Below are 19,994 nucleotides of genomic sequence, written 5' to 3' on the forward strand. Positions count from 1 at the left end.
TCACCATAAGTCGTAATCAACTTGAAGGCATATAACAACAAAGTACAATAACAGGCAGATAGAGTGCCTATTATGTGCTACAGAAGATCCATTTTAAGAAGCAAGAAATGAATCCAAAATGAGAGGTTTCTTTCTCTCTACACTTTTGGGAAATTGACAGCATGGATTTCAGAAAGCATAGCTAGGTACCTCCAGCTGAAGATGAGCCTGGAGTCTTGAATTTGGATACTGGAAAGCAGAAACATCCCATGTGGCGGGGCATCACTGCTCCAGGACAGGACAGTGGCAAGGTCAGTGCTGCATGGGTGCACCAATGGGAGCACTGGATTTGTTCCTATGGTGCACCTGCATACCCAGACCTCACTGCCCTACCCCACCCCATCCAGCTAAACTGCAGCAACACCGATCTTGGGAGGATGACTCCCTGGCTCTGCCCTACCACACAGGCCACTACTGCTGGGAACTACTTACTCAAAAGGCAAGCTTCAGCTTCTGCTTAAAGAATTTGCCTGTGAAATTGACACAACAGGAAGCTGTACTTCAGGGTGTTAGGCAGAGTTGAAACAAAGGCCAGCTCTGACTGAAACATGCTGCCTGTTCAGGAAGACAGGCAGGAAAGAACACTGGGGTCTAGGAGTAACGAAAGATCAAGCGTACAAATTTATACACATGTTCTAGCGTTTAAACCCCTAACTTCCCAACTGTGTACAAAGGTGGACCTATTAAAATATTGATGGATTTGCCACCAACAGATTGGGGAGAGGATTGCCAGCAATTCTTTTAGCTCTGTGTTGGGATGCATCAAGCTGCCTGACCTGTGCACTGGCAGGGCATCTGTTTGGAGAGGAGCAGAGAGTCTAAACAAGTTCTTTCTCATGCCTATTCCAGGGCTCTCCACACCCCTACAGAGTCCCCTGACCTGGGACTTGCCAGCTTCCTAAAGGGCATTCATATGAACACCCTTCACTTATATGAACACACGCACACACCAGTGAACACAGTGACCATGTCCACTGCCAACATGCGACGTGGCCCTATGCGTGGGCCAGCCTATATGCTTCGCACACCTTCACAAGAGGTAGGATCCTGACTAATCAGGATTCCCCCAGCATGTGGAGCACTTTACACACATAGGTTGGCACGCATGTAGGTGCACTTCACACATTGGCCAAATGTGCATCGGGCAGGGGTCATAGCTGGCGCCTGTGCATCAGTTGAGGGAGTGCAGCCCTTGCACACAGCTACACTCCCCTGTCAACAACTATTAGCAGGCCAGTATCTGTGTCACATCTTGGCATGAGTATTCTTTATCTAGTACAGAGGTGGGGAACCTCATGCCTGGGGTCCAAATGTGGCCCTGCAAGCCTCTCTACCTGGCCCTCGGGACTCTCACCACACTACATGCCCTCCTCAGGCCATGCTCTTTACAGTGGTTTTGCCTGACTGAAATGCATCCCTGACCTCTTAGGATGCTTTCTGTTTGCCTGGATGGAAGACAGAGAGGAGAGGGTGAGGGTGCGTAGAAATTATCCTACCGCAAATGTTCTAAGTAAAATAAATGCTGTGCAAAGGTGAAGTTAAAATTCATTGCTCCACCTACTTTTGCTTCTGGCCCCACCCACCATAGGCAAGTGTCCCCGCCTCCTTACAGAAGGCTGCCCAGAGGGGATTGCAGCACTCGTGCTGAAAAAGATTCTCTACCCCGAACTAGTATTACCTTCAGTTAATGAAAACCCAAACAGGTAGAGCTAGCAGGGTGTCAACAGAAGAATTTCTCTGATCAGTAGGTACTTTTTCTTTCTTGCTTCTCCTCCCTAATAATTCTTACATTTAAATCTTGTTTGAGGAATATTCTGAACTCTCTTGCTGTCAACACCAGCATATCAGGAATAAATTGCTGCCAAAAAAACCGGAATATGCAAAGACTATCAACAGGCATCATATATAGTACATAACGTTCTGGATTTCCATCCACTCTCCTTGACTCTTGTTTTGTTTTTCCCCCTCTATTACAAAATGGGGAAATGAAATTAGAAATTCAATACTGAACGTAAACACAGCATTTCACTTACACTTTGTTCGCCTGCACCTCATGTTTACTTTACCGATAGAAGCCTTCCTAGACACCAGTCGCTCCTGGCATGATAAATAAATATTATCTTTAAATAGAAGACCTACATCATTGCAGACGTAATACAGTGAAATAAAAAAACCTCATATAATCACCATAAATAACAAACAACAATTTATCAGTATGTACCTATCAATCAGACAATATGTTTTCAACTAACTAAGTGGAAATGTTTCAGCCTCAAATGCATGTAAAAGCATAATCTTCTCAGATGGCAGATAAAGTCTGCTTTAAAAGGAATCTGTTTTTAGAGCTTTTACTGTATTTTGTGGAGTTCAGCTTTCTAGTTTTTCCAAAATGAATTCCCAAGTAAACTTGCAAAGGAGGAAAGAGAACATGGTCACAGTTCTACTCTCTGGTTCTGGATTATAACTAGAGATGTCACAAGGAATCCAAAAGGGTATGCATTCGCTTGGATTCCTGCTTTGAGCAGGGGGAGTAGCAAACGCTGCACTGGACACCTTACTGGGGAGGATGTGGTGTCAAGACTACTACAGAGGCAAGCAACTTTACCCTCAAAGTGCCTTAACAAATAATTCATTGAGTGTGTGCGATGTTTTTTGAACACCACTAGTATGATGTGTTTGTGCGGGAGTGTCCTAACGGTGAGTTCACCCATGCATGCTGTAGACCAGAAATAGGAAACCTATGGTCCTCCAGATGTTCCTGCACCATTGGCCATGCTGGCTGGGGCTGATGGGGTTTTAACACCTAGAAAGACATGGGTTCCCCATCCCTGTCAAGGCAAGGCAATATAAATGGCTTGCACCACATAGACACAGTCTAGCAAACATCTGCGGAAAGGACTCTGCTCTGAATGGTGTGAAGCTACATTTTCCAAACTCACAGCTGTTACTGAAAAGCCAGGCTCTAAGAAGCAAAGAAAGAGAGAAAAGGCTTAAATTTTACTTACAAAGCAAATGGTTTTTTTTGTGGCTCCATTGAAAATCCTGCTCAGTTGTCCCAGCTGCATTTAATGAACTCAGCAGCATCATGCGGTATGCCATGTTATTGTGTGAAACTCAAAGGTTAGGCATTTTTCTAAACTACAATGATAACAAATTCCCAAACTCCAAAAGAACATACCCTGCTTATGATTATAAGGGCTTCGTACAAGAAGTGTGATGTAGTGATTGGAGCAGCCTTTCCCGGCTTTTGAGTCCCCCGATGTTGCTGGACTACAGTTCCCATCATTCCTGATCATTGGCCATGCTGGCTGGGGCTGATGGTTGTAATCCAGCGATACCTGGACACCTGGGGGCCCAACGTTTGGGAAAGGCTTTGTTAGTGTGTTAAAAAGTTAGACTGTACAGAAACAAATCACTTTATAGAAACCAACCATGGCCTCTGGAAGCGTGTGCCACAATATTAGTTCTAAAATACTTTTAGTATGAGGGAAATGGTCTGATGGATATCATTTAATCTTTAGAATGAAAACAAGAGTAATTTATGGTCCTGTACTTCAGATATTAGCCATCGTGGAAGATGCAAAATAAATCTCAAAGGGAGGAAGCATTGTCATGTTGTTCCCTTTTCTCACCAAACCTTTGTCCCCTCCCGTATCTCAAGGCGGAAAGCGTGGGCCACTTGATAGCTCTCAGTAGTTCCAATCAACTACCTTGGACCTCTAGTCATTCATTCCCGCTTCAGTCTGCTGTGTGTATGTAGAGCAGATCTAAATCTTGGTAGACTAAAGACAGAATCTGCTCCAAGGCATAACAAGACAGAACATAACCACCCAGCTGAATCTGACTAAAAGGCCCATCTGCTCCGGAGGAGAGGAATCGGTGGTCCTCCAGAGATTGCTGGATTCCAACTCCCTTTGGTGGTGAACTTGAAAGAGAAAGAGTGTGGGGTGGCTATGCCCCCACTCATTGCCAGCATGCAGCCCCCCAAAAAAACATTACCCCTGAGAGTATGTGGACCTCAGTCAGAAAAAAAAGTTTGCTGCCCCTCTGTTAACACATGATCATTCTTATCTCCATGTCTTGGAAAGCTCATTCCTGGGAAAGGATCATCACCCCCCACAATGTGTGCGGTATTGCATTTCTCTCTCTAAAACTACAGTCCTAAATCCATTTACCTGGGACTAAGCCCTATTGAATTCAACAGAGTAGGCATGGTTAGGATTGTGCTGTAAAATGCTAAAGGTTAAAAATAATAATGCTGCTGCTCTGAAGCCAATGGAGCCAAAGCAGGAAAATTTGTTTCAGCTGTTCCACATTCCAGATCAGCAGGGCTGGGTTCAGGTGCAAGTCCTCACAGTGACTCAACAACCTGCAGCATCAGTTCATATATCCAACTAAAGCTCAGATCATATGGTTGACGGTATTTACAAGCCTTCAAGTGATTCAGCTGTGCATAGTAATGTACCTGTGGAAACAGAAACAGAAATATACTGTATGAAACAGACATATGGTCTACAAAGAAAGCCTTGTCTTTCAGAGGATGTTTTGTTTTGTTCTAACATCTACAGTAGACTGAACAACAAGGAAATTAGTTTTAACTTTCTGAGACTAAAGGATTTACAGATAACCGAGGCAATTGATACATTTGGCTTTCAACTGTGTATATAAACAACACAATATATTGGGGAAGAAATGTCGCCCACTTCTTACAGCAGATATATTTTATTTAAAACCATTTATATTAATATTTCAAAAACCTCTGAGCAGTGTACAGTCTAAATATAAACAATATATAATTAAAACATTAAAAACAAAAAACACAGCCTAAAACTAGTAAAACATCAATATAGAACACATAACAGTAAATAAAAGACATTCAGAAGGATTTGCTTGCAAGATTTCCTTTATATTTCAAAATGAATGCCATTGGTTTTTGTGGTGGTTTAACTGTGAGTTTTTTATTTTTAAGAATATTCATCTTTTTTTAGAGTTCCCTCTTGTGTAATTCTAATTAAACAATAAATGCATAATCATCATCATCATCATCATCATAAAGTGTTTTCCAGCATAAGCAAAATTGATAGCCCTTGTCCCAATGGGATTACAGTCTATAGTTTGACACTGGAGAGAGAGCATGCAAGGAAAATATAGTTAATTAAATACAGGAGGAGGGTTTACTTTCAGCTGCTAAGGTTCTCGTAACATGCACATTATGCTTTCCAGCATAAACAAAAATGACCGGTCCTTGCCCGAATGGGCTTACAATCTAAAGTCTTATACTGCGAGAAAACAAGGGATGAGTTTGAGAAAATGTAATTAAATGCAGAAAGATGAGATTAGTTCCAGATTATAAGATCCTTCCCCTATGCAGAATAATAGAGATGGGCATTTCGTTAGTTTGGGAGAAAATATCATTCACCTCACCCCTGCCACTCTTTAAATAGCTCCAGAAAACTTCTAGCTGTCCACAGCATACCACAATCATAATGTAATCCTTCTTAAGTTTATTCTGAAGTAAATTCCACTATGTTCAATAGGTTTTGTTCCCATACAAGCAAGCACTGCACCTTCAATTCCTGTTTATCTCCGTCAGAAACTGGGGTTGATCTACCTGGCCTGTGCATCTTGTGAACCACCAAGCTGAATGCTAGTTGCCGCCAGCCACATGTGGCTCATACCCTCCTAGTTTTGCTGCTGGCCTTAGACTGCAGAATCAGGGGGGCTACTGGAAAGCACTTGAAAGGCCATGGTATACAGCTGGTGGGGTATGTAGGCAGCAGACAGATTATTTAGTCCTCCTGCAGGCCTGTTTTAAGGGGGAAATAGCTTTCCTTACAGGGCCAAAAAAACAGTACATACAAAAGAGTCAGTTGGAAAATTCCAAGCTACTGATAGTTAGAGAGGAGAAACAAAGTACTTGAATGTTATTGAATTAACTACAACACTGTTTGGTTTGTTACAGTGCAGTTGGATTGAAGGCACAGGTCATTTACCATGTTCATCCACCCACTCACTTCTGGTTCCTTCGCTGTCATTCCCAGAGGAAAAAGGTGACTGTGAATGTGTGCTTCTCCAGAGCAGACAGCAATGCTAAAATAGCCTCGTACGAGCAGGAGGAACTAAAACAAAGTTCCTTTTATAGAAATGAGAGCTTCCCCATTACATAAGTTGTTTTTTTAAAGGGAAATGTCTTTGGCTTGGAAATACAGCTTCCAGGGAAAATCTAGGGCCACATGATGTAGCAGCCTTATAGAAGCTAAGCAGGTCTGGTAAGTCTCTAGATGGAAGGCTGCTGAAGAACTCTGTGTATGCTGCCTTGTCCTCCATGATGGAAGAAAGGTTGGATATGTGTGTACTAAACATAAAAAAGCAAGACACACAGCTGTATTTCCCTCCCATCTTTGTCCTGTATCTACTACACATACACACCACTGACTCAGGCTGCAATCCTATATTCAGCAGAGATGGGGAACCTCTGAACCTCCAGATGTTGTTGGACTCCAGCTTCCATCACCCCAGCTTGCATGGCTAATAGTCAGAAACGATGGGAGTTGTAATCCAGCAACATCTGGAGGGCTGCAGTTTCCCTATCCTTCCTATACACATTCACCTGGGAATAAGTCCCATTGAACTCAATGGGGCTTCTTACTTCAGAATACACATGCATAGGATTGCATGGCACATCCCTGGTTCAGCAGCTCATCTTGCATCTCTTCCCCATGTGTCAGTCTGCCTTTAAAAAACAACAGTTGCATATTTAAGGAATAAAGAGCCATTCATAATCTTAGGCGGTAGGGGGGCAAAGCAAGTTTGAAGATGCTGCAACAATGCTCTGGGAAAGGCAATTTGTGATGTCACAAAGCAAAGGACAGCCTGAGCTGTGCAGAACCAGCTTCCATTCATTACTGCAAACTCACAGAACCAGTTTTCCCCAGTCTCAGGCCTGGAGAGGATTATATAATTAAATAAGTGTGGCAAGAAAATAGTGAGTACACTTCCAGGGTGCAGCAATTCTTTTTACATATGTCTGTAGTGTGCAAATATCCAGATATAGTTTTTAAACATGGAAAGTAGTATGACAGAAAAATCATTTTCCATGTTGTTGCCATACCTTTCTATTGCTCCACTGTTGTCATCTGGTCAAACAGGCTTTGCAGGTTTTAAAAACTGTATGAAAAGCCTACCAAACCTGCTTACCAGAAGCAAAAATGGATTGTGTATACAAAAAGTGTATGTGTTTATTATAAACATTATACCCTGGCTTTCCAATACATTTGTATAGCACATCACATGCAGTAATTTGTCTCTCAAACTGTCTTCAGCTCTTGCAGGGAGGTGGGCAGAATGAGCATCTGTCTCTAGCCTTAGATTACCATGTATTTATTTAGCCAGATTGCAATGTAGCCTCTCCAAATGTTAATATCAAAGTTTGCCCATGGTACTGGTCATATAGAAGAAAATAGGAACCAAAAATATATACATATATACACACATACACACACTTGCCTGGGGAAATAATGGGCATTGCATCCAAGCAAACATGCGAAGATTGGCACTGCATGAGGTACTAGATTAATGCCAAGCTGTGAAAGGATCTGGTACTGCCAGGAGCAATAAGGACATTGTGGCCTCCAAGCACACCCCCTGGGACAAAGACAAGTTCACTGTAGACGATTCTGTCCATCAAACCCATCAAAAGTAAGCATGCAAATTCATACAAAACATCTCTTGTCAATAAAACAACAAGGCTCTTTTTTCTCTCCTGTCTTTACAGAGACTTATGGAAAGGAAGAAAGAGTCAGCCAGAAGTTTGTACAGAACTTGGATGCAACTCTCACACTTGATAGGTGCTATTGCAAGACTAAAGTGTCACACAGACAGAAAGTTTAGAGTTTATTACATTTTTTTAAAAAATCCTGTTCTTTTCTGAAGGAGCTCTCCTTTCTGCTTTGTCCTCACAATAATTCTGTGAGGTAGGTTAGAGTAAGAGATGGTGACCCACCCAAGATCAGCTGGTAGGTTTCACAGCTGGGTAGGAATTTGAACCTAGATCTCCCTGGTCCTAATCTATCTATTACTAGCTTCATTGCCAAACTCTGTTTGACCCATCTGCCGTAGCTTAGTGGTATAGCACAAGCTCTTGATGCAAAAAGTTCAGGTTCAATCCTCAGCATTTCAGGTAGGGCTGGGAAAGACTTCTGTCTGTAACCTCACAGACCAGTGTAGTGTAGTGCTAAAATTTAGTGCGGTGCTAAAATTTAAAGTGCAGAAATTCATCGTGACAGCCCACCCACCCCCCACAGGCATGCTCCCAAGGACAGTCCAAAAATGCAGATAGCTGTACATACACACACCACAAATAGCAGCAGTGCATAGGAAAATACCCAATTTATTAGGTAACCCTATGTATAGTTGACTAGGATTATATGGCTGCAATCCTATGCATAGTTACCTAGGAACAAGCTCCATTACATCAGTGTTACTTCCTTCTGACAGCATAGCTTCAGCTTGTAAACAACACTGAGCTTTAACAACAAGACCGTCAGCCAGCTGAAGTGCAACCTTTAGCTTTTCATTGGAAGTGCAAACCATCTTGCAAAGAAGTGTTACCTTGTAAAATGCTAGTGTAAAGTAGGAATCCTGTCCAGAAAATGAAAGTATCTGTCCTCTGTCATAAATTGAAAGCCTTATCACCTCATTCATTCATTCATATCATACCTTTCTTCCAAGGAGCTCAAGGTGGCATACATAGTTCTCCCCCTCTCCTTTTTATCCTCACACCAACCCTTTGAGGTCGGTTAGGTTAAGAGGCCGTGACTGGCCCAAGGACATCCACTGACCTTCATGACTGAATTTAAACCCTGGTCTCCCAGATCATAGTCCAACACTCTAACTGCTTCACCACGCTTCATCAGAGAAAGAAGTTTCCATCAGTAACCCGTGTGCTCTGCAAAATGATGTAATTGCTCCGACTCTGAAAAACATTCCCCTTCCACTACACCACTGAGGTGGATAGATCAACAGTCTGGCTCAGTACAGGAAGCTGCTTTTGTTCCTATGTTGCCCTTACCTCCCTTCCTAAGGCATGTGCATGGGTAGAGGAAAGACCTCTGATTGGCTGCCATAACGAGTCTTAAGAGGCCTGACAGAGACCTGCTACAAAGTGTGGTTGCCAGGTTGCAACCCAAAGATTTGCTGTACCCCCTTTAACACTCCAGTCCAGCACAATGTAGCCAAAAGTAGGACTTGCTTTTGAGAAAACACCCGTAGGGTCAGGCTGCATAACTGCTGATTAAGTGAGAGATGCATCTACGGCCCTTTTATCTGTCTTGCTGCTGCACCTGTTGCATGGCATGCCTGGAGTTTTACTCACTAGATGGGATGGGATGGCAAAACAAAGGAGCAAAGAGGGAATAGGTAGGAGAAGCAGGGGCTGTAGTGTCTTCTGCTTAATCCAGGAATGAGGAACCTGTAGCCCTCTAGACATTCTTGGACTCCCAACAGCCCCAGCCAAAAGTCAGGGATGATGGGAGTTGTGGTTCAACATCTGGAGGACCACATGTGCCCCATCCCTTGTTTAATCCATCACTTCAAAACTACAGTGCAAATCTCCAGGTTGCAACTTGTCAGTAGAGCTGCCAACTCTTCAAATGGCCACAGTAATGGTGCCTTTAAAAGCTGCTCAGTGTGTGCAAATATTAGCAGGCAATGAGAGGGGTGTTCACACAATACCCCTTCCACACACGTTCACTGAAGACATGGGGGGGATGAGGTTGCCACTGCTGGCTTTAGTGAGAAAGGCCCCTGTGTATCAGTTACATTACACCAAGTCAGACTATTGCTCCATCTGGTTCAGGACTGTTTACACCAGGGTGGGCAGAACTCAGATCTCTGGTTTATTTGCCGTGGCTTATCTTTTGCTTAATTGTTCCAAACCTGTAAAAAGCACATATTTTACCTGCCTTTGAACAGATTTTTGTGCAGCACTACTGATCACTGGGAGAGAATTCTTGATCTATGGTAACTCAGACACAGATATGTATTTGTATATTATGCATGGCTCATAGGGTACAATAGATAATTCTCTCTCTCTCTCTCACACACACACACACACACACCACTTTTCACCTGGCTGTGATTAGTGGACCTTGGGATTCTTGTAAAAAACAAAGTACATCTCACAAGCCTGAAGTCTGCTGAGTCATAGTCTGTCCCAAATGTTTTCAAACTGCATACCACTAGAGGTCCACACGCTCCATTCAGGTGGTCTGCAGAATAGTTGCAGATTAGTCTAGAACTGGTGTGGGGAACCTTTGGCCCTCCAGATGTTGAACTACAACTCCTGTAATCCTTGGCCATTAACCATTCTTCCTAGGGCTGATGGGAGTTGGACTTCAGCAACATCTGGAGCACCACAAGTTCCCCAGCCCTGAATTATAAGAACAGATGAAATGCACCATTCAGCAAAGGCTAAACATTGTACAGATTTCTTTCAAAGTGGTTTAACTATCAATCCCTCTTCCCAGGGAACTCTGGGAATTGTAGCTCTGTGAGGGAAACAGGAGTCTCCTCTCAGCACCCTTCACAACCTACACTTTACAGGATTCTTTGGGGGAAGCCAGGACTGTTTAAAATGGAATAAAAGTGGAATAAATGTATGGTGTGAATGTGGCCCTTAACACAATGTTATGTAAAAACCCAGTGATGTGAGCATACCACCACTGAACAGCTGGGGCTCCTCTCTGAGGGCCGGCCAGCAGCTTGTCCCTCTCTTGGCAGCAGATCTAATGGCAGAACCACTCTGATGTCAACTCTTCGGCATTCCTGAAGTGGCTGGGCTTCAAAAGCTTAGCTTTCTTGTTCAAGGCTCCCCTGCCAGAGTTTTCATATCCAGAGTCCTTTGTGAGTTGCAGTTGACAAGACATTGTTTCCAAGGCCCTCGGCTACTTATGTCCTTCCTCATTAGCACTCTGGTTTGATCATATCCTTTCAGTTCTCTTTGGCGATTGCCGTTTAGTCATATTGGGCTTAGTTTGCCTTTTGAAATATTGAAGGTCATCCCAGAGGTTGTGGGCGGGAAGCCCATGGTGGAAAATAACTTTAACAAAAGAAAAAGTGACTTGATCTACATCCACTTCCTTTATTTTTACTCTATTTTGAAAAAGGAAGCGGCAATAAGGATTTATCTTTGCTTTGAGTATATAACCTCTACTGCAAGAATCCCCAAACCCTGGATGCCACAAGAAATAAATGAGTTTTAAACAACCATCTGTAGTAGCAGGTAAACAGTTATTAGGATTGATTTATTTGTTTGTTAATGGACTGAGAAATATGAAAAAGCTACACTGGCAGCTTCTCCCAGCTTGTGTTAAGCCAGACAGTCTCCTCAAAAGGCTTCTTGCTTTCTCCTACTCAATTTGTATGCAGCACACTACACATGTTCACGCTCTTAAGAGTGTGACCTACACTAGAGAGAATGAGAGCACAACCAATCACTGTGCTGCCTTGAGGGGGGTAGGCGGCCAATCAGCGAGCCCATGCTTGGTGTTTCTATATTAAGCAACAAAACCGGAGCTAGAACAGACGTGAGAGCTGAGCTTCATAAATCAAATTTCCCTGCAGTGATGGAGCCATGATGCAATTGAGAAGGCAAAATGCATCCCTCATGAATCCATTCACGTTTTCAGCTTTGTGTCACAGCTTCTTGTCAAAGTCCCTTCAAGAAACAGTTGCCGGTGCAGCAGCAACAGCACCAGGCTCTGCAAAGAGAATATAGAAGATGTATGATTAAGCCTGAGGTCTTCAACAAAGTGAATTGATCTTACTTGATGCATCCATGCTATATCCCCAGGCAGTGTTGTAACTAGACATGTCCATGTCTGGGGCAGGATTCCGATTCTGCATCTTTCCTTTCTTGGGATTCAGAGAACCTGGAACAAAAAGCAAAACACACTGTTGGCACTTTCTTAGAACAGTACTGGATACAGTTCCACATATGATCAAGATGCATTGTCTAAATAAAGTATCATTGGTGAATGAATTCACAACAGTTGCAAGCTACAAATTAGATCCAAAATCCATGTGAATTCAGGCAAATGTGCCAGCCAGAACTATGTACGTGCTGAAGATCTATTCAGATTCTTAATCCACCCAAGAACCATAGCTCAGGGATAGCACATCTGCTTTGCATGCAGAAGGTCCCATGTTCTATCCCTGACATCTCTTGGTAAGGCTAGGGGAGACTTTGATCTGAAACTCCTGGGGTGTCTCTTCCAGTCAATGTTGAAAAGACTCAGCTAGACGGACCAATGGTCTGACTTACTAACAGCCAGCTTCTTACGTACAGCACTGGGGGACAGCAGAAGACCTACCCTGGGAATGACTACTTGCGCATTTGGGTGCTTGCTTGCTCCCCTAGGTTGCTGTCTCTTGAGACAGCAGAGGTCCCTGGTAAGTGTAGTAAGGACTGCATCCCCTGCCTGACCCTGAATCCAGAGACAGGCTGCAATCAATCTCCCTGGGTGTGAGATGGTGGGGAGTAGGTGTGCCCTGTGTGAAAGGTATTGGGTGGTGTAGTCCTAGTAATACTGTTCCCAATTCTCTCAGAGGTGTACTGGCATAACTATTCAGATTTATTGGTGGGCTGTTGTGGTTTATATCATGTGTTTAGGAGGAGTCTTGGGAAGGAGGGACATGGGTGATGCCACCCCAATTTCAGTAATCATGGGTAGAGGGAGGTATAGCCATGGGGAGGCAATAGGCTACCATGGAAGATAAGGACAATGCTATCTACGCCTTGTTCCTCGCTCCCACTCCCATGAATGCATTCCTGCTTGCTCATCTACTGTGCCCATTAGCCTGTGTGTGCTGTTGTTTAACACTAGATTGGCACACAATAAGATCACACTCATCCGTGATTTGATCATGGAAGAGGGCGCCGATTTGGTGAGCATTACTGAGACCTGAGTGAGTGAGCTGGGAGGAATTGATCGGACACAGTGTTGCCCGCCTGGATACTCAACAACACCAGCACAGGCTACAAGGATGGGGGGGAGGGGTTGCTGTGGTCTACAGAACTTCCATCTCTTACCAGCAACCTACTTTGTCTTGGAGCTGGCTGTGAGGGTCTGCACCTGGAGTGGGCCCAAGGAACCAGTAAACTAGGGTTGCTGCTGGTGTACTGTCCACCCTGCTGCCCAGCAGCTTCTCTGACCAAGCTGGAGGAGGCTGTCTCGGCTGTGGTACTGGAGGAGCCCAGAACAATAGTCCTGGGTGATTTCAATGTCTATGCTGAGGTTAGTGTTCTAGTGTTCTGGCTGAGGACTTCATGGGCTCCATGACAACCATGGGCCTGTCTCAAGTTGTCACTGGTCCGACACATAAGGCAGGGCACAACCTCGATTTGGTTTTTGTTCCAGATGGAGGAAAGGGTGGTCTGGAGATGGGGTGGTGGTGGATGTCACCCCATTGTCATGGTCAGACCACTGCCTGGTGAAGTTTAGACTTACGGCTCCAATCCTCCCTTGCAGGGGAGGTGGACAGATTAAGATGGTCTGCCACCGGAAACTAATGGGATTCCTGAGTGCCTGGGAGGAGGATTCCAGTATATAGAGCAGGTGACCCTGCTGAAGCCTTTCTTTCGCTGTGGAACAATGAGATGTGTCAGGTTCTTAACACAGTTGCCCCTGAGTGCCCTCTCCAGCGTTGTGGATCCCGGTTTGCACCTTGGTACACCAGTGAACTAAGGGCAATGAAACAGGCTGGATGTTGCCTAGAGTGCAAATAGTGAAAGACATGCTGAGAGGCTGATTGGACATGAGATAATAACCATGCCTACTGTGTGGCAGCCAGGACAGTGAAGAAGGCCCACTTCTCTGCCTCCACTGCATCCTCAAGTAGCCATCCAGTGGGGCTTTTTCACACGGTCAAGGGTCTGTTAACATCAACTCCAAGAAATTGAGTTTTAGACCCTTCGGAAGTCCACTGTGAATTGTTTGCAAGGTACTTTGAGGGTCATGATGCTCACCTCCATAGCAATCTTGATGCCCATCCACATCTACTGTAGTCTCCAGTGAGAGGTCAAGTGCAATATCTGCTGCAACTTCTTGGGATCAGTTTCAGATGATGTGGCCTGATGCCGTGGACAAGATTTGGGGCAAAGTGTCAGCAGTACGCTGATGATATCCAGTTCTGTTTCTCTGTAACAGCTGAATTGGGAGAGGCCGTGCAAGCCCTGGATTGCTGCCTGGACTCAGTGGTGGGCTGGATGAGGGCCAGTAAACTGAGTCTAGCAAGACGGAGGCACTGTGGGTTAGTGGTTCCCAAGTTTGGATAACTCATCAATTGCCTGCTTTGGATGGGGTCATACTTCCTCTGAAAGAATATGTTCATAGTCTGGGGGTGCTCTGTGACAGCCCTTCCCTGGCTCTCCCTGTCAGGTTCCTACCTGCGCGTGGCTACTGCCTGTCACTAGGCACCACCAGGGACTCCACCAGTCCGGACTGTCCTTTTTTATTGTTTCTCTCCCCGCTCTAGCACAGATCTCAACAGATCCCCCTGCTAGGCAACCACCAGTCACGTCCTAATACTAGTATTCCCAGAGACTCTGAATACTGGTATTGTTATTCTCTTCACCGCTGCCACCATTTCTTACAGTTTCCCTTCAGCCTTGGTCATTACCTTACCCTCCCTTCTGGTCTGTGAAACCCCAGCCAAGGATCAGGCCTTTGGTAAACCAAATTAAGTATTTATTAAAGATAACAAAGCTAACAAGATTAACAAGATTTCTTCTTAAGGCACATAAGCATATGGTTTTACTCAATACTAATCCGAACTCCACCCCCCTCCTTCTCCACTCTCTCCTGGCAAACAACTCTCTAAACCCCACCAAGCAACCCACTCAGTTTCACCTCATCCACCCCCCAGATTCCACTCTCACTCTTCCTTTTATACGTTCAGCCATTTTAAACACTCAGCCAATCATCTAGCATTCTACTGCCCATTCACTCCCCCTCCTCTTTCACTCCACTTACCATGTATCTTCTAAACAACCAACACTTACCATATATACATTAATATAGGAACATCACATGCTCCTGGATCCATCTTTGTCACTAGAGGCCCAAATGAACTCAGTGGCTACGAGTGCCTTTTACCAGCTTCAGCTGGTAAGAAAACTGCAACTGTTTCTGGACTGGGATAGCCTGATCACTGTTGTCCATGCACTGGTAACCTTCAGGCTCAATTACTGAAATGTGCTCTATGTGGAGTTGCCATTGAGGTTGGACCGGAAGCTGCAGTTGGTGCAAAATGTGGCAGCATGACTACACACTGAAGCAGGGTATAACCAATGTGTTACTCCACTGCGGAAAGAACTGCACTGGCTACTCATTAGCCACTGGTCCAAGTTCAAGTTTTTGGTTTTTGTGTACAAAGCCCTGCGCAGCTTGGGACTGGGATACCTGAAAGATCATCTTACCTCTTATATATCCAGTCAGTCACTGCACTCTGCAGGTGAGGACCTCCTGCAGATACCATCTTATCAAAAAGGTCCATTCCGCACGACACAGGAAGCAGACCTTTAGTGTTGTGGCACCAACAATTTGAAATTCCCCGCACAGTGGGGAGGAGAGCATGGCTGGGAGTACAAAGTCTGTGAGTTCAAATCCCCGCTCATGTCTCCTGGGTGTAAAGGGCCAGCTAAAGATCACACACCCCTAGTGAGTGGCTCAGGGGTTACGTGCCCTGCCACCTGTGCAGCCGTGGGCAAGCTGCATAGTCCCAAGGAGTCCACTTGCCCCCCAGCTGGCAGTTGAGGACAAGGAAGGGGCTGGCTTGTGCAGCTGTGGCAAGCTGAGCAGGCCCTAGCCAGCTGGGGAGGACTAGCCTCGGAGGGAGGCAATAGTAAACCCCCTCTGAATACCGCTTACCATGAAAACCCTATTCATAGGGTCGCCATAAGTTGGGATCGACTTGAAAGCAGTCCATTTCCATTTTTCAAATATAGTATTAGACAGGCACCAGTTATCTTTTCGGTACCTACCAAAGACTTTCCTCTTTCAACAAGCCTTTTAAGTAGAGACCTTATCCCAGCCTGTGTCTGTGCTGCAATTGCTTTTTAAGATGTCTTAAAGTTGTTTTTTAAAGGTTTTTTAAATGATGTTTTGTTTTAAGATGTTTTAAAGTCTTTTGTTCTTAAGATGTTTTGAAGTTTTTGTTTGCTGCCCTAGGGTCCTTCTGGAAGGAAAAGAGGGGTATAAATTGATAAAATAAAAGGATGGGTTATGGCTCAGTGGCAGAGCATCTGCTTTGCATGCAAAGGGGCCCAGTTTCAATCCCTGGCATCTCCAGGTAGGCTGGTATGATGGGGAAAGGCTCCTGTCTGAAACCCTAGAGGCTCACTGCTATTCAGTGTAGATAATATTGTGCTAGATGGACCAATGCTCTGACGCAGTATAAGACAGCTTCCTAAGGGTGGTATTCAATGCTAGTCCTATGCAAAGTACAGCCATTGAAATTAATGAACATGACTAACTTAAGTTAACTTGAGTAGGCCTTAGCTGAATATATCTCTATGTTCCTATAACTGAGCTGCAGAAGTTGAATGCTCCACTTGAAAATTTTTGTTTTCCTCTGATTGAGGTTTCAAATAAGATGTCTCTCTGCTTTAAAGATAGAGTCTAGGGTTGTTTCCAGGTGGGGGCTTAACACGCAAACAAGTCACTGAGATACCTCAAATGGGTAATTGGCAACAGGTTTTGATTACCTTCAGGTGCTTCCAGACTGTCCCTATTTTGGAGTGGGATTCAATTGCATGCTGCCAAATGGAGGGTGTCTTATTGCAGCCAATTTGGTGCAACAAATCCACTTTCCCCCAAAACCAGACTTTCTGCAATAAGGAAAGTACAGGAAAATGCACTGGAAAGTGGGGGATAACAACTCTTTGACGCAATGTTATATAACCTCCCTGCAAACCAAATAAATGTCCAATAAATAGCTGGTGGCGGTGTCACACTAACCTCTCCGCAGAGTTTGTGCAAACAAACCAGGATGGATGCTCAGTAAACAGGCTGCTCAACAGGATGCCCAATAAATGGTTCCCAGACCTTTCCCCCCCATGGACCATTTGAACATGTCTTTGTTTCTTTGTTTGTTTTGGCTAAGGGTTGTGCTAGACAACTTAATTATTTTTCTGCCTACTGTAGCAATTGTAATTCCACGGAATTCTAATCGTAATACAAATAAAATATAACAAATACAAGAAGCAATAAAAATACAATTAAAATCAATATGAATAGTCAAGGCGATGGCTGTACTGTCTCCCATCCACAAGCATGCCACGGACCACCTGAATGAAGGTCATGGACCACAGTTTGAGAACCCCTAGTCTAGAAGCAACCTGGACAGATTTTTCTTGGAAAAGGTAAAACCTGATTAAACTGGGGGAATTACATGCTGGCATTTTGATGCATGTTTGAAATAAACACCCATCTAGAAACACCTACTTGCAGTGGAAGAATGTGTCCTTAACTAGAGCACTGCACTGATTTTTATTTATTTGTTGGCTAGCCAGGAGAGAAAAATAATCAGGAGAACTTACTGAGCAAGTGTCCTGGTAAGATAGCATTAATGTGTGTGTGTGTGTGTGCATGTGTGTATGTCAGCTAGAAGATTTTTCTCCCCGTGTCTGATCCTCAGTTTGGATGCATTTGCCAGGCCAAATCATCTGCATGAACCCTCAGCTGTGAACAGGGTCCAAAAAAGTGTCCTTTGGTGGGACCCCTTCCACTTTAACATGTTCCTAGTAGGATTGCCTGGCAGTGAGCAGCAGCTGTGCTCCAATCAGTGATAGATGGCTGTCATTTTAATTTCCCACAATGCCCCAGGGCCCAGACAGATGCTATATTGGGGGCACTGTAGGAAATTAAAATGGCAGTTACCTGGTGCTTATCTGAGCACTGGTTTTAAAGAGGCACCAGAGGAGGTTCAACAGTGAGGTACTAGGACCTCAGCAGCTTCCCAAGTGTGCCACATGTTGGCACTGGACTTGGCTCTGGAGGACAGTCTTCAAAGGTATCACAATATTCCTTTTAACCCAATAACTGACATTTATCCTGCTAGCTTTTGCTGCTCTTTGTCTGAAACCAATCCATTAAGCGGATTAAAAAAACACAAGGTCACATCAATGATATAGTGTTGATAGGCTTCAGAACATCAAAATGACATCCTATGATTTGAGAAAACAATGAACTGACATCCTTCAAGAGATATCCATTGCTCTTCAAACATATCACTTAGGACCTGAAAACACATTCATTCAAATAGATTCCTCTGCAAGCTGTTGTCAGATAAGTGGCTTCAGATTACATAACCATTCCAAACAGATATTACCGCCCAGAATCTTCTCAAAGAGCACACCCAGAACTAAACCACTGTAGTTTATAAGACAACTTCTTTTTCTACCTTAGGGTTACCGTTCACATCACTGAGCACAGGAAAACATTTCCCTCAGGTATCAGGAAAGTTTCTACAGTTCTTTTGTTATTTCTTGAGGGAATATTCAGACTGGATTGCATTTAAGGCCTTCAGGTGATCATTCATTTGGGCAAATTCAAACCAACATAGGCTGCATACACACAACATTTTATTCTAGAATCAGTGGAGACTGAGTACTTGTTTTTTCTATGTAGTCCCCACACAATCTAGATTTATTGCAATTTTTTTGCCTCTGAAAAGCACTTCTTGAGAAACTGGTTTCATTCCGAAAATAAAAGCTCATAGCAGATTGATTCTGCATTACCCCACAGTGTATCCATTTGAAAGATGTAGGTGGTCCCAGCAAGGGGGGTGTATCCACACCTGCCCAATGACATTGTGGGTGGGTGTATATCAAGACTGCAATTAACACTTCCTTCTTTGTTCACCTGGGGCATGTGCAAGGAGGAAAAGACATGGATAATCTAATCAAGGAGAGGGTTTTCAACACATATCAAGTAACCACACTCACCCTTGTGGGCGGCAGGATCTAGAATCACTCTAGATTGAAAGCAGCATGTTGAGTATGCGCATGAATGATTCCGGACTGAGGAAAAACTACATTTTTGTGCTACAAATAAGTAGTATGTTCACAGCCATAGACTTAATATTGCTACCGTGCTATTCCATTATACAAAATAGTCCTCTCTTGGACCCTGATCTGACAGAACATGTGTACAGATGCCAGGAACATAAATACACATATCCAAGGAAAGAAGCTGGAATTTACCAATCAGCTAATCATCAGGGAAGGAGCAGTTAGCAGGACTGAATCCAGTCTACCTGCCTCCCTTCCAATTAGTTCATATGTGAGAATCCAGTTTTGCTCTCCTTTTTATTTTTCTATGTGTATACTGCTATGCCTAGCATCGTTCTGAGGCACTGTGGGAAATTAAAGGGGTGGCAAGACATCCCAGCACTACTTGGACTGCTGCCACCACAGCCAGGGTCCACTTATAGAGGAGGTGCCCCAGAGCTTGGAAAAGTTACTTTTTTGAACTACAACTCCCATGAGCCCCAGACAGCATAGCCACTGGATTGGGCTGATGGGAGTTGTAGTTCAAAAAAGTAACTTTTCCAAGCTGTGGGTGCTCCACTAATGCCCATTTTGCCCAGGGCCCCCTCAAACCTGGAGCCAGGGCTGGTAAGAGGAGTCCTCCTCCTCACATCAGAGATCCATGTAGTCCAATCAGATGCTTCCAAGAAGCCAACAAGGTGGACAGGCAGAGCAACTGGGGTGTCTCTGACAGAGCTTGGAAAAGTTACTTTTTTGAACTACAACTCCCATCAGCCCCAGCCAGCATGGCCATTGGATTGGGCTGATGGGAGCTGTAGTTCAAAAAAGTAACTTTTCCAAGCTCTGGCTCTGATCAGTTGATACTGCTTTGATATAGTCATCATGGCTAATAGCCACTGATAGA

At 44.2% G+C, this 19,994-nt stretch overlaps 1 long non-coding RNA gene across 2 annotated transcripts in view; it reads right to left on the minus strand.

Annotated features, from left to right (window-relative positions):
* Positions 1–83: 83 nt before the first annotated feature.
* LOC133363725 (uncharacterized) overlaps positions 84–19,994 on the minus strand; it is a 46,847-nt gene continuing 26,936 nt past the window's right edge. For both annotated transcript variants that reach the window (XR_009757742.1, XR_009757741.1), the window contains exons 4-5: positions 11,865–11,969; positions 84–4,504 (exon numbers count right to left, since the gene is read on the minus strand). This is a non-coding gene — a long non-coding RNA (uncharacterized LOC133363725). The remainder of the gene's footprint in view (positions 4,505–11,864; positions 11,970–19,994) is intronic.

The sequence above is a fragment of the Rhineura floridana genome, chromosome 9, assembly GCF_030035675.1.
Source record: "Rhineura floridana isolate rRhiFlo1 chromosome 9, rRhiFlo1.hap2, whole genome shotgun sequence".
NCBI classification, from domain to species: Eukaryota; Metazoa; Chordata; class Lepidosauria; order Squamata; family Rhineuridae; genus Rhineura; species Rhineura floridana.